The sequence below is a fragment of the Rhinoderma darwinii genome, chromosome 2 (assembly GCF_050947455.1).
Source record: "Rhinoderma darwinii isolate aRhiDar2 chromosome 2, aRhiDar2.hap1, whole genome shotgun sequence".
NCBI lineage: Eukaryota > Metazoa > Chordata > Amphibia > Anura > Rhinodermatidae > Rhinoderma > Rhinoderma darwinii.
The window spans coordinates 83,675,095-83,691,084 of NC_134688.1; the positions used below are offsets into that span (position 1 = coordinate 83,675,095).

The window sequence follows — 15,990 nt, forward strand, 5'->3', positions numbered from 1 at the left end:
AAACGTACACCACCTCCTTGTAAGTAAACTATATGAACCACAAATTAAATTATCTGTATTTTCTATGTTAAATCAGAAATGTAAGGGGTTTTCAAGAGATAATTAATAGACCATCAGAATGCAACAAGAAGGAAATTCTTGGGTTGCACATTCTTCTTTGGTCAGATTGTACTTCTTGGTGGGTCAACTATAAAGCTAAAAGGGTTGTCCATTAAGGACGCTCAGTTTTTGATAGAAGGGTCCCCAGACAATACGCTGATCACAGGGTGTCCCTCCCGCTTCTTGTACTCCCAGCGTTCAGCTATAATCTATCATTTCCCTACAGCGCTGTCACAGGAGAAATTAAGCATTACACAGTAATATAAATCAATGTGCTGTCAATGTAATGCATGGACGTGCCAGGTCAATGCAGACAAATCTTAGATGCTACATATTAAGCCCCTGTTTCTGCCCTTCCTCCTGGGTCCTGCCCCCTAACTCCCAAACTTAGCTGGTTACAGAGCCCCGACCCTCAACTCTCAGGTAGGTTCTGAGACACATTGTATTACATATCAGTGACACTTATGCAAGTAAAATGCCATGCAAAAAAAATCTTCATATTTCAGTGCAGACCAATTTTCACTCTTTTTTTTAATAAGATATACTAGCTAGTAAAGGTGCTACAGTGCTCACTAGCATTGGCTTATTAGCTATTGCAGATCTAATCGTAAGTGGCGTAAATACCATATATTATAAAAAGTCTTGATTCATAAAACAATGTTAATTTGAAAATGTAAAGTGCCCAAATTACAATAGCTTAAAATGCAGACAGTGCAAAAATATACCAAACAAGGTGGCCCAAATATAATATTACTAAAAGTAAAAAAAAAAAAAAAAAAAAAAACACAGTTCGCAGGCTCAACAGTCTATTATTCCAAACCGAAAATCTTCCACACCCTCTTATAGATATTCTCCACCTCCATTTCTTCTGTCGTTTAAAAAAGACTTCAACCATCAGGACCTCCATATCTTTTGTCTTGTGGGAACTTCACCCAGTCAAACAAATAAAAATCTCAGATCTACAATTCAAGGATAGAATATATTAATACCAAATCAAAACTTCCCCACCAATAAAAATTACTGCAAGAAATCTTAAGGCTGGGTTCACATTGCCTTTTTAACATGCGTTTTTTTGCTTTGGTTCATGAGCTCCCATTGGGAGACATGGAATTTTATCTACCAAAACAAAATACTGCATGTTAAAAACGCAACAAAAATGCACAGTGTGAACCCAGCCGTAACGAGAGCTGATCATCAAGCTGTCTCGTTGATTGGCACTCGTTTTCATGCGACGTGTAAAAGAAGCCTTGAGGGTTAAATATCCATCTACTTTCCATTTGTGATTATTTTTTACCTAGATTTCCTCCTTTTGATCCTACGTAAACTATGTCAATTCCTCTAAATTTTAATCAATTTTGCAATTAGTTGTGAATTCAAAATATATACAATTCTGCTTATTTCCCACAGTTGTTTGAAGATTTAGGCTGGGTTCACACGAGCACATTAACGTCCGTAATGGACGGACGTATTTCGACCGGAAGTCCCGGACCGAACTCAGTGCAGGGAGCCGGGCTCCTAGCATCATAGTTATGTACGATGCTAGGAGTCCCTGCCTCTCTGCAGGACAACTGTCCCGTACTGTAATTATGTTTTCAGTATGGGACAGTAGTTCCACGGAGAGGCAGGGACTCCTAGCATCGTACATAACTATGATGCTAGGAGCCCGGCTCCCTGCACTGAGTTCGGTCCGGGACTTCCGGTCGAAATACGTCCGTCCATTACGGACGTTAATGTGCTCGTGTGAACCCAGCCTCATACTCACTAGATTAATTCCTGACAATGCCAACCCGTTCACTGTCCAATGCAGTAAAGTGAGACACAGTTACAACACATTCAATTAACTCAGTCTGATCCTAGTTTACAATCATGAACAATTAATAGTATATAGACCTAAAACTTTTCTTGGGCCCTAATGCTAAATCTATAGCAGGTCCCTCCAACCATCACATGCTTTTAAGGCCTCATTTACACGAGCGTATTATACGCGCGTGCGACGCGCGTGCTTTTCACGCGTGTCGTACGCACCTATAATAGTCTATGGGGCTGTTTAGACGATGCGTGAATTTTGCGCAGCGTGAGTGCGTTGCGTAAAACTCACGACATGTTCTATATTCTTGCGTTTTTCACGCAACACGCACCCATTGACTTCAATGGGTGCGTGAAAACAACGCATGCCACACTGACGGTCCTGCGTTGCATGCGCGAAAATCACGCAAGAGCTGTCAAAAGGATGAATGTAAACAGAAAAGCACCACGTGCTTTTCTGGTTACAAACATCCAAACGGAGTGTCAAATTAGAGATGAGCGCACCGAACTTCACCGGGTTCGGCCGAACTCGTTTTAACCGAACCCGGCAAAAAATGTTCGGGTACGCGACGTCAGGAGACAGTCACTGCCCACGGTGCTGAAAGACTTAAACTGTTTCAGCACCATGGACAGTGACTTTCGATCACAATATACATATACGTGTAAAAAAAAAAAGAAGTTCTGACTTACCGATAACTCCCGGCTTCTTCCTCCAGTCCGACCTCCCGGGATGACAATTCAGGCCAAGTGACAGCTGCAGCCAATCACAGGCCAAGCACAGGCTGCAGCCAATCACAGGCTGCAGCGGTCTCATGGCCTGCCGCGTCATCCTGGGAGGTGGGGCCGGATGACAAGAGAGGGACGCGTCACCAAGGCAACGGCCGGGAGACCGGACTGGAGGAAGCAGGCAGTTCATGGTAAGTGTGAACGTCTTTTTTTATTCACAGGTTGGTGTAGATTGTGATCGGCATTCACTGTCGAGGGTGCTGAAAGAGTTACTGCCGATCAGTTAGCTCTTTCAGCACCTTGGACAGTGACGGGCGTCGACTACCTCATCTCTATGATGGCGGCTGCGCGAAAATCACGCAGCCGCGCATCATACACGGATGACACACGGAGCTGTCAATTGCCTTTTGCGCACGCAAAACGCAGCGTTTTTTTGCGTGCGCAAAACGCACACGCTCGTGTAAATGAGGCCTAAGGGTGGATTCACATGCAACAGATTTTATTGCAGAAATTTCTGCGACTAAAAATCAGTTCCACTCATCTAAAAGGTGCTCTTTCTGCAGCAAGTACATGGATTTCTGCACGTTCCAGTAAAATTAATGGAACTGATCTTCTGTTGCAGAAATTTCTGCAACAAAATCTACCGCGTGACTGAGTCCTTAGGCCGGGTTGGATATGCTGCGTAAAATCTACGCAGTGTATCCGACCTGGAACCCGCAGCACGTTCCGTCTGAACAACCACACCACACAGTATTTCGGCCAGAATTTCCATTACGGAAAGCAGCGTAGAAAAAAAACCTGTCGTACTTACCCCGGCCGTTGTCTTGGTGACTCATCCCCGCTTTGCCGTCCGGTCCGGCCTCCCTGGATGATGCTGCAGTCTATGTGATAATTACAGCCTGTGATTGGCTGCAACATCATCCCAGGAGGCCGGACTAGAGGAAGAAGTAGGGAGTTCTGGGTAAGTATGATTATTTTATTTTTTTCTGAATTTTGTTTTTTGCGGCAAAATCGCTGAAATTCTGCAGCAAAAGTCACAACACTTGGCTATCTGTTGCAGGTTTTGCATCCCCATTGAATTCAATGGGGAAAACACGCAACAGAAAAGCAACGAAAATGCATCATAAGGCTGGATTCACATGAGCATGTTCGGTCCGTAAAGGACGGAACGTATTTCGTCCGCAAGTCCCAGACCGAACACACTGCAGGGAGCCGGGCTCCTATCATCATAGTTATGTACGACTCTAGGAGTCCCTGCCTCGCTGCCGGACAACTGTACCGTACTGAAGACATGATTACTACTGTTCAACGGAGAGGCAGGGACTGCTAGCATCGTACATAACTATGATGCTAGGAGCCCGGCTCCCTGCAGTGTGTTCAGTCCGGGACTTGCGGCCGAAATAAGTTCCATCCTTTACGGACCGAACATGCTCGTGTGAATCCAGCCTAAGTGTATTTCAATTCCACACCACAGCTCTATTTATTAATATTTTCACTGTATTTTATATTTTTTTGCAGCGTGGACATGAGATTTTCAAAGTCTCATCCACTTTACTGTAAATGCTGTGGAATTTCCGCACAGAATTCCATTGCAGGAATTCCGCAGCGTTTATGCTACGTTGGAACTCGGCCTTTTAATATTGCTATCCTCATGCTAAAAGAGGGGTATTCAGGTACAAGGTGCCAATGTCACTGCAACTGGTAACATACAAATTTAGAAGGAACAAAAATGGTACTGCAATATGGTAATTTCAGCTATAAGCTAACTGAGGACTTTTAAACTAGCCTTTTATTGTTACCATACCAAATTTATGGGGAAAAATAACTGCACGGAATATGCCTATGATTTAAATAGCAGCATAATTCCAGAGTATTTCATGTTTGTCATGTTAGTTTAACCTCTTTACTGCCACATGCTTTTCTGGCAGCAAAGGGTTATTATGATGGCATATTCTGTATACCATTTACTAGCAAAAAAAAGGCCCCCTTCAGACTTCCTGCTGTTTAAGGGGGGTGGGGAAATCCCCCATAGCAGACACATCTGTAACTAGTTTATGCTGAATGGCGCCTGTGTTTCTTGCCCTCCAATATTCTGTTCGCTCTAGGTGAGACATAAGGTGTTATGAAGGCCGTAACGATCACTGCTTTCAGCAAACCTCTTTTTAAATGCATTTTCCTGCTCATTATTCAACCGTGGAATTTATTAATTTTGAAATAATCTTAATAATTGGCACCGAACTTCAAAGTGCACTCCGAAACAAATACTAACAAAGGACACTCAAGCTATAAGATAGATGAAAGTGTTTTAAATAAATTCACTGTTTACTTTTCGTGCAAATTATTTTATAAATCCGGCTCATTAAGTATGCCTAAAGCTATACTTATTCCCTTTCTCGCCATCCACTTCAGTCCCTCCGGTGTAATGGTGTGAGAGGCAGCCCAGTCGTTGGTGACTGCTATTCCCTCGGAGGGTGAGACTGGTGTGATGGGCAGGACTAGTACTCCTTTAATCGCTAGCCAAGTACCAGCACTGTGACTCATGCAGACCCTGCGTGAGCCAAAGCAGAACTCTCATATGGGAGGAAGTTCTGGAAAAAAAGACCCCTTTGGCTAGAGCCAAGCCAACATCAGAGCGGGCTATAAAATGTTCAAAGGGGTGCTATGTTCAGACGTTGAGGGTGCTAGCCAATTAAACGCCCATATGTGGAGTTATGACCCTGCTTTAATTCCCTGGGGTACTAGAAGAGTTCAATTACTTAAATGCAATTATTTTAAAACCACAATATTATTCGGATGGAACTGTATGTAGGGGAAAGCATACTGAGAAAAAGGAAATCCAGTCAGTGCACTACAGGTTTTGCTGAAAACTTGAAGCATATTGAGTATGTTTGTGTAGTGACTTTACTCAGCGGCGTACAAACTATAAGTACAACCTGTGTAGCTGCAATAGGTAAAAGGGGCCACTGCCACTTTAAAAGGCAAATAATGCTTCTTACGGTCTATTAGATTACATTGGGGACATTGAACTAATGAATTTCGTGGCTCACACTTACTGGTGGACTGCAACCCACCAGCGAAATTAATTTCTAAGTGTTTGCTATAGACAGGAAGCTGTTGGAGAGCAAGGGACCCATATAGTATTCTTGAATGGAGCCCACTGTTGTCTGCCTCCGTCTTTATACTATGATAGCCTTTGTAATTCTTATAGCAGTCCTACAATGTTAGTTTCTGATATCTTGTTAAAAGGCCAAGTAACAGAATAAATTACTAGTTTGGTTATAATGTACACCTTTCATTCCAGGACAGGACAGCTTGCACTTGCAGGAGAGTAGGAACCATTTACCATTTTTCCTCTTTGCAAACAATGGTTTGGTTCTGCGAAGGGGAAAGCAGCCAACCAGAGCTGGCTCTCACAGTTCACTATAGCAGTCAATTGGACTCTCACAGTTTACTATAGCAGTCAGTTGGACTACCGCTATGATAGATAAGTACACCCTTGCCAATAAGAGTTGGCAATCATTATCCATTGCTTTTTCTATTACACCAAATGATATTTAAGAGACTCTGTCACTAGTTTAGTAATGCCCTACCTACTAGCTAATCTGATTGGCGATGTCACACTGATAATACTAGTGAAAATTGTGTTCCAAAAGTTTGTTATTTTAAAAGTTAGGAGCTTTTGTCTAAATATGCAAATGCAACCCCACAGCCTCTGACGCTGTCCTATCAGCATGAACCTGCTTCACACAGTGTGAGAGACTGAGGCTGGAGGGAAGGGGGATCACTTCAAATAGCCATATCTCCGGCTGCAGACCACCTAGAACAGCGGTTCTGGTGGCACATGAAAGAGGATCTAAGAGGATCGCAGTTCTAGCTGACACAACCGGAGATATCGCCAGTTGAATACACAGTCGGGAATGGAAGCTGTATACTATATGATCACGCTGTGTTGCTGGGCAGGGAAGGGGGAGAAGCTGTATGCTGATTGGACAGCGTCATACAGAAAACTTTACACCGCCCAGAGTGAAAAGCGAGTCACTTCCTAATTGGCTATTAGAGCCACATTATCATATTTAGAAAAATGCTAATAACTTTGCAAATAATAAACGTTTTTTTAAAACAAATCACACTGTAATTATCAGAATCATAGCGGCTATTAAATTAGGTAGGAGATGGAAAATTAATAAACTGGGGTCAGAGCCTCTTTAAAGTATACTTCTAGTGAAAAAAAAGAAAACTCAACACTTAGATCCTCATTGTAAAGCTTTTCCCATTAAAAGCTCAGCCGTGCTGCAGACTTCTTCTTAATTCATTAACAGGAAGTTGTTGTTCATTATCTGACATGTTACAGATATAGTGGAGCTGCAGCCCAGTCACCGGTCACTGTTTCTATAAGCCTGATAACTCACATTACTCTTGCCAATGCTCCCCCACCCCTCACCAAAGGGGCATAGCTAGAAGGGGGCAGACGGTGCATGTGCTATGAGTGCAATTAGGACTGAGGGTGGGGGGAATGTCACCAGCATGACGAAGTAGTCACAGTCTCACACACTCAGTGTCGCAGCCATCCTCTAAGGCAGCCCGGCACACACAGTTGGAGAAGCGCATTACCAACAGATGATTGATGCTGTTGCAGCCGCAGCCATACAGAGAACCTGTGTGATTAGCAATCAGCTGTTTTATTGAACTGACAGAGGCGCTCTTGTATGGGGCGAATGCCACAGCAGTCAACTCTTTTATTTAACTGAGGACTTTGGCTTACCTCTGCTGCAACAATTGCTTGCCTCTGCTGCCTGGCTGTCTCTACATCTGCCTCTGTGATACATCAGGGAGCCTACGGCTTTGGCCAGAATTTTAACAAAATGCAGCTAGCCAATAAGCAGAGAGTGGCTCTGCTTATTGGCCAGGCGAGTTTTTCTACATTTCCAGCCCACCCCATTGGCACCATGGCTCCGCCTCCTCCTTTTGACACTGCCTGTAATGGCAGGGGGTAGGGAGACGGACAAGTGAGCCCTAATCTACCCGCCACTCTGTCCCTGCCTACTTACAACGACCCGCCCTAGGCGACGGGGTACAACTGGGCGGCGGTCCCTGCGCTCAGTAAGTGCACGACAAACACGACAAACATACAAGGAACACAAGCAAGGATAAGGGGCCGTTGCCCACGGCAACACCGTGAGCAACCAGAGTGGTGAACGAGCCGAGTCAAGCCAGGAGTGTGCGAGGTACAAAACGAAAAGCAGAAGAGTAGTCGGTAAGCCAGGGTCGGTATGGAGCAGGATCAAAAATAGCAGGAGCTGTAGCTGGGCCAGGAACCACAAGGAAAGAAACAAAAGCAATAACAAGCACAGAGGGACAGGAAGTGCAGGCTTAAATAGACCGAGGGCGGGAGCTAGCTGAGTCTGGCCAGGTTACGATAGGCTCTCCCACTCCTAAGCCTGCCAGCCTGAATGGTGGAAGCAGGAGTCAGTCTCAGGGATGTATTCTCAGGTGCTGACTGATTAGTTCTGGGAGTTAACCCCGCTGTGCCTGGCAGATCCTTTACAGTACCCCCCCTTTTATGAGGGGCCACCGGACCCTTTCTAAGTGGACCTGGCTTACTGGGGAAACGCAGGTGGAACCTCCTGACCAATACCCCAGCGTGAACATCCCGGGCGGGTACCCAAGTCCTCTCCTCGGGCCCGTATCCTCTCCAATGGACCAGGTACTGGAGGGAGCCTTGGACCATCTTGCTGTCCACAATCCTGGCCACCTCGAATTCCACCCCCTCCGGGGTGAGGATGGGAACAGGAGGTCTCCTTGAGGGAGCCAAGGACGGGGAGCAGCGTTTGAGGAGGGAGGCATGAAACACGTCGTGTATCCGAAAAGACGGGGGTAACTCCAGCCGGAAGGAGACAGGATTGAGGACCTCAATGACCTTATACGGCCCAATAAACCGGGGAGCAAACTTCTTGGACGGAACCTTGAGACGCAAGTTCCTAGACGACAACCACACCAGATCCCCGACCATAAACAGGGGGTTAGCAGAACGTTTTTTATCAGCCTGAGTTTTTTGTACGCTCTGGGACACCTCTAGGTTTTTCTGAACCTGGGCCCAGACTGTGCACAGTTCCCGATGAACGACCTCTACCTCAGGATTGTTGGAACTACCAGGTGAAACGGAGGAGAACCGTGGATTAAACCCAAAATTACAAAAAAAAGGAGAGACCCCTGACGAGTTACTGACCCGGTTATTAAGGGAAAATTCGGCGAGGGGAATGAAAGAGACCCAATCAAATTGACAGTCAGAGACAAAACACCTTAAATATTGTTCTAGAGATTGATTAGTCCTCTCCGTTTGGCCATTGGTTTCAGGATGGAAGGCAGAGGAGAAGGACAGATCAATCCCCAACTTCATACAGAAGGCTCTCCAAAACAATGAAACAAATTGTACCCCTCTGTCCGAAACAATATTGACAGGGACCCCATGGAGACGCAGGATGTGTTTGACAAACAAGGTAGCCAACGTTTTGGCGTTGGGTAGTTTCTTGAGGGGCACAAAGTGGCACATCTTACTGAAGCGGTCCACCACCACCCACACCACCGACTTGCCTTGGGATGGAGGCAAATCGGTGATAAAATCCATGGAGATATGTGTCCAAGGTCTCTGGGGAATGGGCAACGAACGCAGTAAGCCCGCTGGTCGGGACCTGGGAGTCTTGGACCTAGCACAAACCTCACAAGCGGCGACGTAGGCCTTAACGTCTTTAGGCAACCCAGGCCACCAATAATTTCTGGTAATGAGGTGTTTGGTACCCAGGATGCCTGGATGGCCAGATAGTGCGGAGTCATGATTTTCCCTAAGTACCCTTAGCCGGAATTGCAGGGGAACAAACAGCTTGTTCTCAGGAAGGTTCCCGGGAGCTGAACCTTGATCAGCAGCAATTTCAGAGACTAAATCAGAATCGATCGAGGAAATGATTATACCTGGAGGCAAAATACAAGCAGGATCTTCCTCCGAAGGAGGGCTGGCCATGAAGCTACGCGACAGTGCATCAGCCTTAATATTTTTAGACCCAGCCCTATAGGTAACCAAAAAATTGAATCTGGTAAAAAAAAAACGCCCATCGAGCTTGTCTCGGGTTTAGCCTCCGGGCAGATTCTAGGAAAACCAGATTCTTGTGGTCGGTAAGGACCGTTACCTGGTGCCTAGCCCCCTCCAGGAAGTGGCGCCACTCTTCAAATGCCCATTTAATGGCTAAGAGTTCGCGGTTGCCAATATCATAGTTACTTTCAGTTGGCGAAAACTTCCTGGAGAAGTAGGCACAGGGGCGGAGATGGGTGAGGGACCTGGTACCCTGGGACAAGACAGCCCCCACTCCCACCTCAGATGCGTCAACTTCCACGATAAATGGCTCCATTTGGTTGGGCTGAACCAGCACCGGGGCCGAGACAAAGCACTTCTTAAGGACCTCAAAAGCCTGGACAGCCTCAGGAGGCCAGTGGAGGAGATCAGCACCTTTGCGAGTGAGGTCCGTAAGGGGCTTAGCGATGACCGAGAAGTTAGCAATAAATCTCCTGTAATAATTAGCAAACCCCAAAAAACACTGTAACGCCTTCAGGGAGGCAGGTTGGACCCATTCCGCCACAGCCTGAACCTTGGCGGGGTCCATGCGGAATTCATGAGGAGTAAGGATTTGACCCAAAAATGGAATCTCTTGTACCCCAAACACACATTTTTCGGTTTTGGCAAACAGTTTATTTTCCCGAAGGACCTGGAGCACCTTCCTGACATGCTCCACGTGGGAGGACCAGTCCTTGGAAAACACCAGTATGTCATCAAGGTACACTACCAGAAAAATCCCCAGGTAATTTCTCAAAATCTCATTTATGAAATTCTGGAAGACCGCAGGGGCATTACACAACCCAAAGGGCATGACGAGGTATTCGAAATGGCCTTCGGGCGTGTTAAACGCAGTCTTCCACTCATCCCCCTCTTTGATGCGAATAAGGTTATACGCCCCCCGTAGATCCAATTTAGAAAACCATTGGGCCCCCTGAACCTGATTAAAGAGATCAGGAATCAAAGGAAGGGGATACTGGTTCCTTACCGTGACCTTATTCAGGCTACGGTAGTCAATGCATGGCCTAAGACCACCATCCTTCTTCCCCACGAAGAAGAAGCCAGCACCTACCGGAGAAGAAGAGGGACGAATGTAACCCTTGGCCAGGGATTCCTGGATATACACTCTCATAGCTTCACGTTCGGGACAAGAAAGATTAAATATCCTACCCTTAGGAAGCTTAGCTCCTGGTACCAACTCGATAGCGCAATCGTATTCTCTATGAGGAGGTAACACTTCGGAGGCCTCCCTAGAGAAAACATCAGCGAAGTCCTGAACAAACTCGGGTAGCGTATTCGCCTCCTTAGGGGGAGAAATAGAATTAACAGAAAAACATGACGTACAACATTCATTACCCCATTTGGTTAGCTCCCCAGTATTCCAGTCAAACGTAGGATTATGCAACTGCAACCAGGGAAGACCTAGAACCAAATCGTACGATAATCCCTGCATCAACAGTACAGAGCATTGCTCCAAATGCATGGAGCCAACAAGGAGTTCAAAAACAGGGGTATGCTGTGTAAAATAACCATTAGCAAGAGGAGTGGCGTCGATACCCACTACCGGGACAGGTTTAGGCAAATCAATAAGAGGCATAGCAAGGGACATAGCAAATTCCACAGACATGATATTAGTAGAGGACCCTGAATCCACGAAAGCACTGCCGGTAGCAGACCTACCACCAAAAGAGACCTGAAAGGGAAGCAAGATCTTAGTACGTTTCATATTTACGGGAAATACCTGTGCGCCCAAGTGACCTCCCCGATGATCACTTAGACGCGGAAGTTTTCTGGCTGCAACCTTACGCTTAGGACAGTTGTTCACTTGATGCTTGTCGTCCCCACAGTAGAAGCAGAGACCATTCTTCCTGCGGAATTCTCTACGTTGTTGGGGGGACACGGAGGCCCCGAGTTGCATAGGTATCTCTGAATCTTTCGGGGAGTAACGAAGCAACGGAGCTTCGGGAGGCATCATGGGGGAGTCGGAGGAGAAAACACATAAACGTTCACGTTGTCGTTCCCTGAGACGTCGGTCAAGTCGTATCGCTAAAGCCATAACCTGGTCTAGGGAGTCAGAAGAGGGATAGCTAACTAGCAGGTCTTTCAGGGCATTCGACAGACCCAACCTAAACTGGCACCTTAAGGCAGGGTCATTCCACCGAGAAGCTACGCACCACTTCCGAAAGTCAGAGCAATACTCCTCAACAGGTCTCTTACCCTGACGTAAGGTCACCAGCTGACTCTCGGCAAAGGCAGTCCTGTCAGTCTCGTCATAAATAAGTCCGAGAGCAGAAAAGAAACAATCAACGGAGGAAAGTTCAGGGGCGTCAGGAGCCAAGGAGAAGGCCCACTCTTGGGGCCCTTCCTGGAGCCGGGACATAATTATACCCACCCGCTGGCTCTCAGAACCTGAGGAATGAGGCTTTAAACGAAAGTAAAGCCTACAACTCTCCCGAAAGGAGAGAAAAGTCCTCCGGTCCCCTGAGAACCGGTCGGGCAACTTGAGGTGGGGTTCAAGAGGTGCGGTGCGGGGAACTACCAGGGTAGCATCAGGCTGGTTGACCCTCTGAGCCAGGGCCTGGACCTGTAGGGAGAGACCCTGCATTTGCTGAGCCAGGGTCTCACGGGGATCCATAGTGGTGTCAGGGACCAGGGGTAGACTAGGTATGGGCTTGTTATTATGTAATGGCAGGGGGTAGGGAGACGGACAAGTGAGCCCTAATCTACCCGCCACTCTGTCCCTGCCTACTTGCAACGACCCGCCCTAGGCGACGGGGTACAACTGGGCGGCAGTCCCTGCGCTCAGTAAGTGCACGACAAACACGACAAACATACAAGGAACACAAGCAAGGAAAAGGGGCCGTTGCCCACGGCAACACCGTGAGCAACCAGAGTGGTGAACGAGCCGAGTCAAGCCAGGAGTGTGCGAGGTACAAAACGAAAAGCAGAAGAGTAGTCGGTAAGCCAGGGTCGGTATGGAGCAGGATCAAAAATAGCAGGAGCTGTAGCTGGGCCAGGAACCACAAGGAAAGAAACAAAAGCAATAACAAGCACCGAGGGACAGGAAGTGCAGGCTTAAATAGACCGAGGGCGGGAGCTAGCTGAGTCTGGCCAGGTTACGATAGGCTCTCCCACTCCTAAGCCTGCCAGCCTGAATGGTGGAAGCAGGAGTCAGTCTCAGGGATGTATTCTCAGGTGCTGACTGATTAGTTCTGGGAGTTAACCCCGCTGTGCCTGGCAGATCCTTTACACTGCCATTCGCCCCATCTCCTCTCATCTCCAGCCAGGATTTACTGCAGGAGAGGTAAGCGAACGGTAGGTGCTTTAGGCAAAGTAGGACAACACATTGAGTGACTATATAGTCATTCACTGTGTCGCTGACATTTTTTTTATTTCCTATGCTGTTTGTGTGTGGGGGGTGGGGGATAAAGGGCTGGGGGCCTGGGCCTTAAGGGAAGGATAAACGGGGATGGGGGGATTAAAGGGACCCAATTTTGACTTTTGCTATGGGGCCCCCACAAGTTCCTGGACCTGGCCTTGTGGACTCTCATCCTGTTATCCCCTTTAGGACACAGCCTGTTTTGGCCTTGTGGCACAGCCGATTTTTTCAAATCTGACATGTGTCACTTTATGTGGTAATAACTCCGGAATGCTTTTATCTATCCAAGCGATTCTGAGATTTTCTCGTGACATATTGTACTTTATGATAGTGGAAAAATTTGGTTGATAAATTCAATATTTATTCGTGAAAAACACCAAAATTTAGAGAAAATGTGCAAAAATTTGCATTTTTCTAAATTTAAATGTATTTGCTTGTAAAACAGATCGTAATACCACACAAAATAATCACTAGTTACCATTTCCCATATGTGTACTTTATATTTGCATCGTTTTTTGAACAACCTTTTATTTTTCTAGGACGTTAGAAGGCTTAGAACTTTAGCAGCAATTTCTCACATTTTCAAGAAAATGTCAAAAGGCTATTTTTACAGGGGCCAGTTCATTTCTGAAGTGGTTTTGAGGGCCTTATATATTAGAATACCCCAATAAATTACCCCATTTTAAAAACTGCACCCCTCAAAGTATTCAAAACAGCATTCAGAAAGTATTTTAACCCTTTAGGCGTTTCACAGGAAATAAAGCAAAGTAGTGGGGAAATTTAAAAATTTCTCTTTTTTTTGCCGAAATTCATTTGTAATAAAAAAAATTGTGGAACACAGAAGGTTTTACCAGAGAAATACAACTTAATTTTTATTGCACAGGTCCTGCAGTTTTTAGGAATATCCCACATGTGGCCCTAGTGTGGTAATGGACTGAAACACTGGCCTAGTGGATTTTGGGGCCTGCTTATTTTTAGATTATATTTTAGGCACCATGTCGAGTTTGAAGAGGTCTTGTGGTGCCAAAACAGTGGAAACTCCCCAAAAGTGACCCCATTTTGGAAACTAGAAAAATTAACAGAGACCCTAGTAGCTGGCAGGGATGATTGAAATAGACAGACAGATAGATGTGCAGAGCACAAAAGAGTCCCAATTTCCCAGCTGCTATAGAATTGTTGCATTCATTAAAATATTACTTTTATTGTTTAGTTTAGAAACAGGTTGCAGCAGATAAAGTAGATAATTGTACAATAATAAATTGGATTACAATTTTTCATAGTCGGTTAATCTAACATTTGAGATCTGGTGTGTATTTGGATCTCAAGAGTGAAGTGTGGCAGGCATAGGCGGCAGCTGCAGACTGCTCGAACAGCCTCTAGTGTCACGCGGTAGTGAGGTTCATTTGTTAGACCGGCAATGATTTTAAAAAAGCGCTAGCCCCCCCGACATGTTTCACCACAGCAGCAGCGTCCTCAGGGGATTATTTCGGGGCTATTCATTTTGGAAACTAGACCCCTCAAGGAATTTATCTAGGGGTATAGTTAGCACTTTGACCGCACAGGTATTTTGCTATATTTATTGGAGTTAGTCTGTGAAAATGAAAATCTACTTTTTTTTCTGAAATAACATAGACATTTTTAATATTTACAAGGAATAAAGAAGAAAATTCACCCCAACATTTGTAAAGCATCTTCTCCCGATTACGGAAATACCCCATATGTGGTAATAAACTGCTGTTTGGACCCACGGCAGAGCTCAGAAGGGAGGGAGCTCCATTTGGATTTTGGAGCACAGATTTTGCTGGATTGGATTTTAGTGACATGTCGCGATTGCAACCCCCTGGAGGGAACAAAATAGTGGAAACACCCCAAAAGTGACCCCATTTTGGAAACTAGACGCCTCAAGGAATTTTTCTAGGAGTTTAGTAAGCATTTATACCACACAGGTCTTTTGCAGAATTTAGTAGAATTAGGCCGTGAAAATGAATATAAACATTTTTGTCCACTAAAATGTTGAATATTTTCATTTTCACAAGGGATAAAGGAGAAAAAGTCGCCCTAAATTTGTAACGCAATCTCTCCCGAGTACAACAATACCCCACATGTGGTAATTATTTATTTTTTTAATAGAAATTAATTAACCTTTGCAGGACTGATCCTTTTTTGCTTTTCCATTTTAGTTTTTCACTCCCCGCCTTCCAAACGCCATAACTTTTTTATTTTTCCATGAATTGAGCGGTGTGAGGGCTTATTTTTGGCAGGACGATCTGTAGTATTTATTGGTACCATTTTTTGGTAGATGCAAATTTTTTATCACTTTTTATTACATTTTATTTAGAGCTTGGCCAAAAACAGTGATTTTGGCGTTTTAAATTCTTTATTTCATACGGCGTTCATAATGCGCTATAAATGACAATTGTACTTTATTCTGCGGGTCGGTACGATTACGGCGATACCATATGTATATAGTTTTTTTTATGTTTTGGAGCGTTTGCACAATAAAATCACTTCTTTATAAAATAATTTATTTTCTGTGTCACCATATTCTGAGAGCCGTAACATTTTTATTTTTCAGTCAAAAAAGCGGTGTAAGGGCTTGTTTTTTGCGGGACAGGTTGTAGTTTTTATTGGTACTATTTTCGGGTATATGTGACTTTTTGATCACTTTTTATTCTAGATTTTGGGAGGGGTGGTGACCAAAAAATAGTGATTCTGGCATTGTTTTTAGTTTATTTTTTTTGCAGCATTCACCGTGCGGTAAAAATAATCTTATAGCTTTATAGATTGGGTCATTACGAACGCGGTGATACCAAATATGTGTACTGTTTTTTAACTGTTTCATTTTTTCCCTATAATAAGAGACTTATTATAGGAAAAA

General features: G+C 45.1%; 1 long non-coding RNA gene across 2 annotated transcripts in view; it reads right to left on the bottom strand.

The window, feature by feature from the left end:
* Nucleotides 1-613: 613 nt before the first annotated feature.
* The window catches only part of LOC142742273 (uncharacterized), a 150,773-nt gene continuing 135,396 nt past the window's right edge, over nt 614-15,990 (bottom strand). For both annotated transcript variants that reach the window (XR_012881335.1, XR_012881336.1), the window contains one exon: nt 614-1,058. This is a non-coding gene — a long non-coding RNA (uncharacterized LOC142742273). The remainder of the gene's footprint in view (nt 1,059-15,990) is intronic.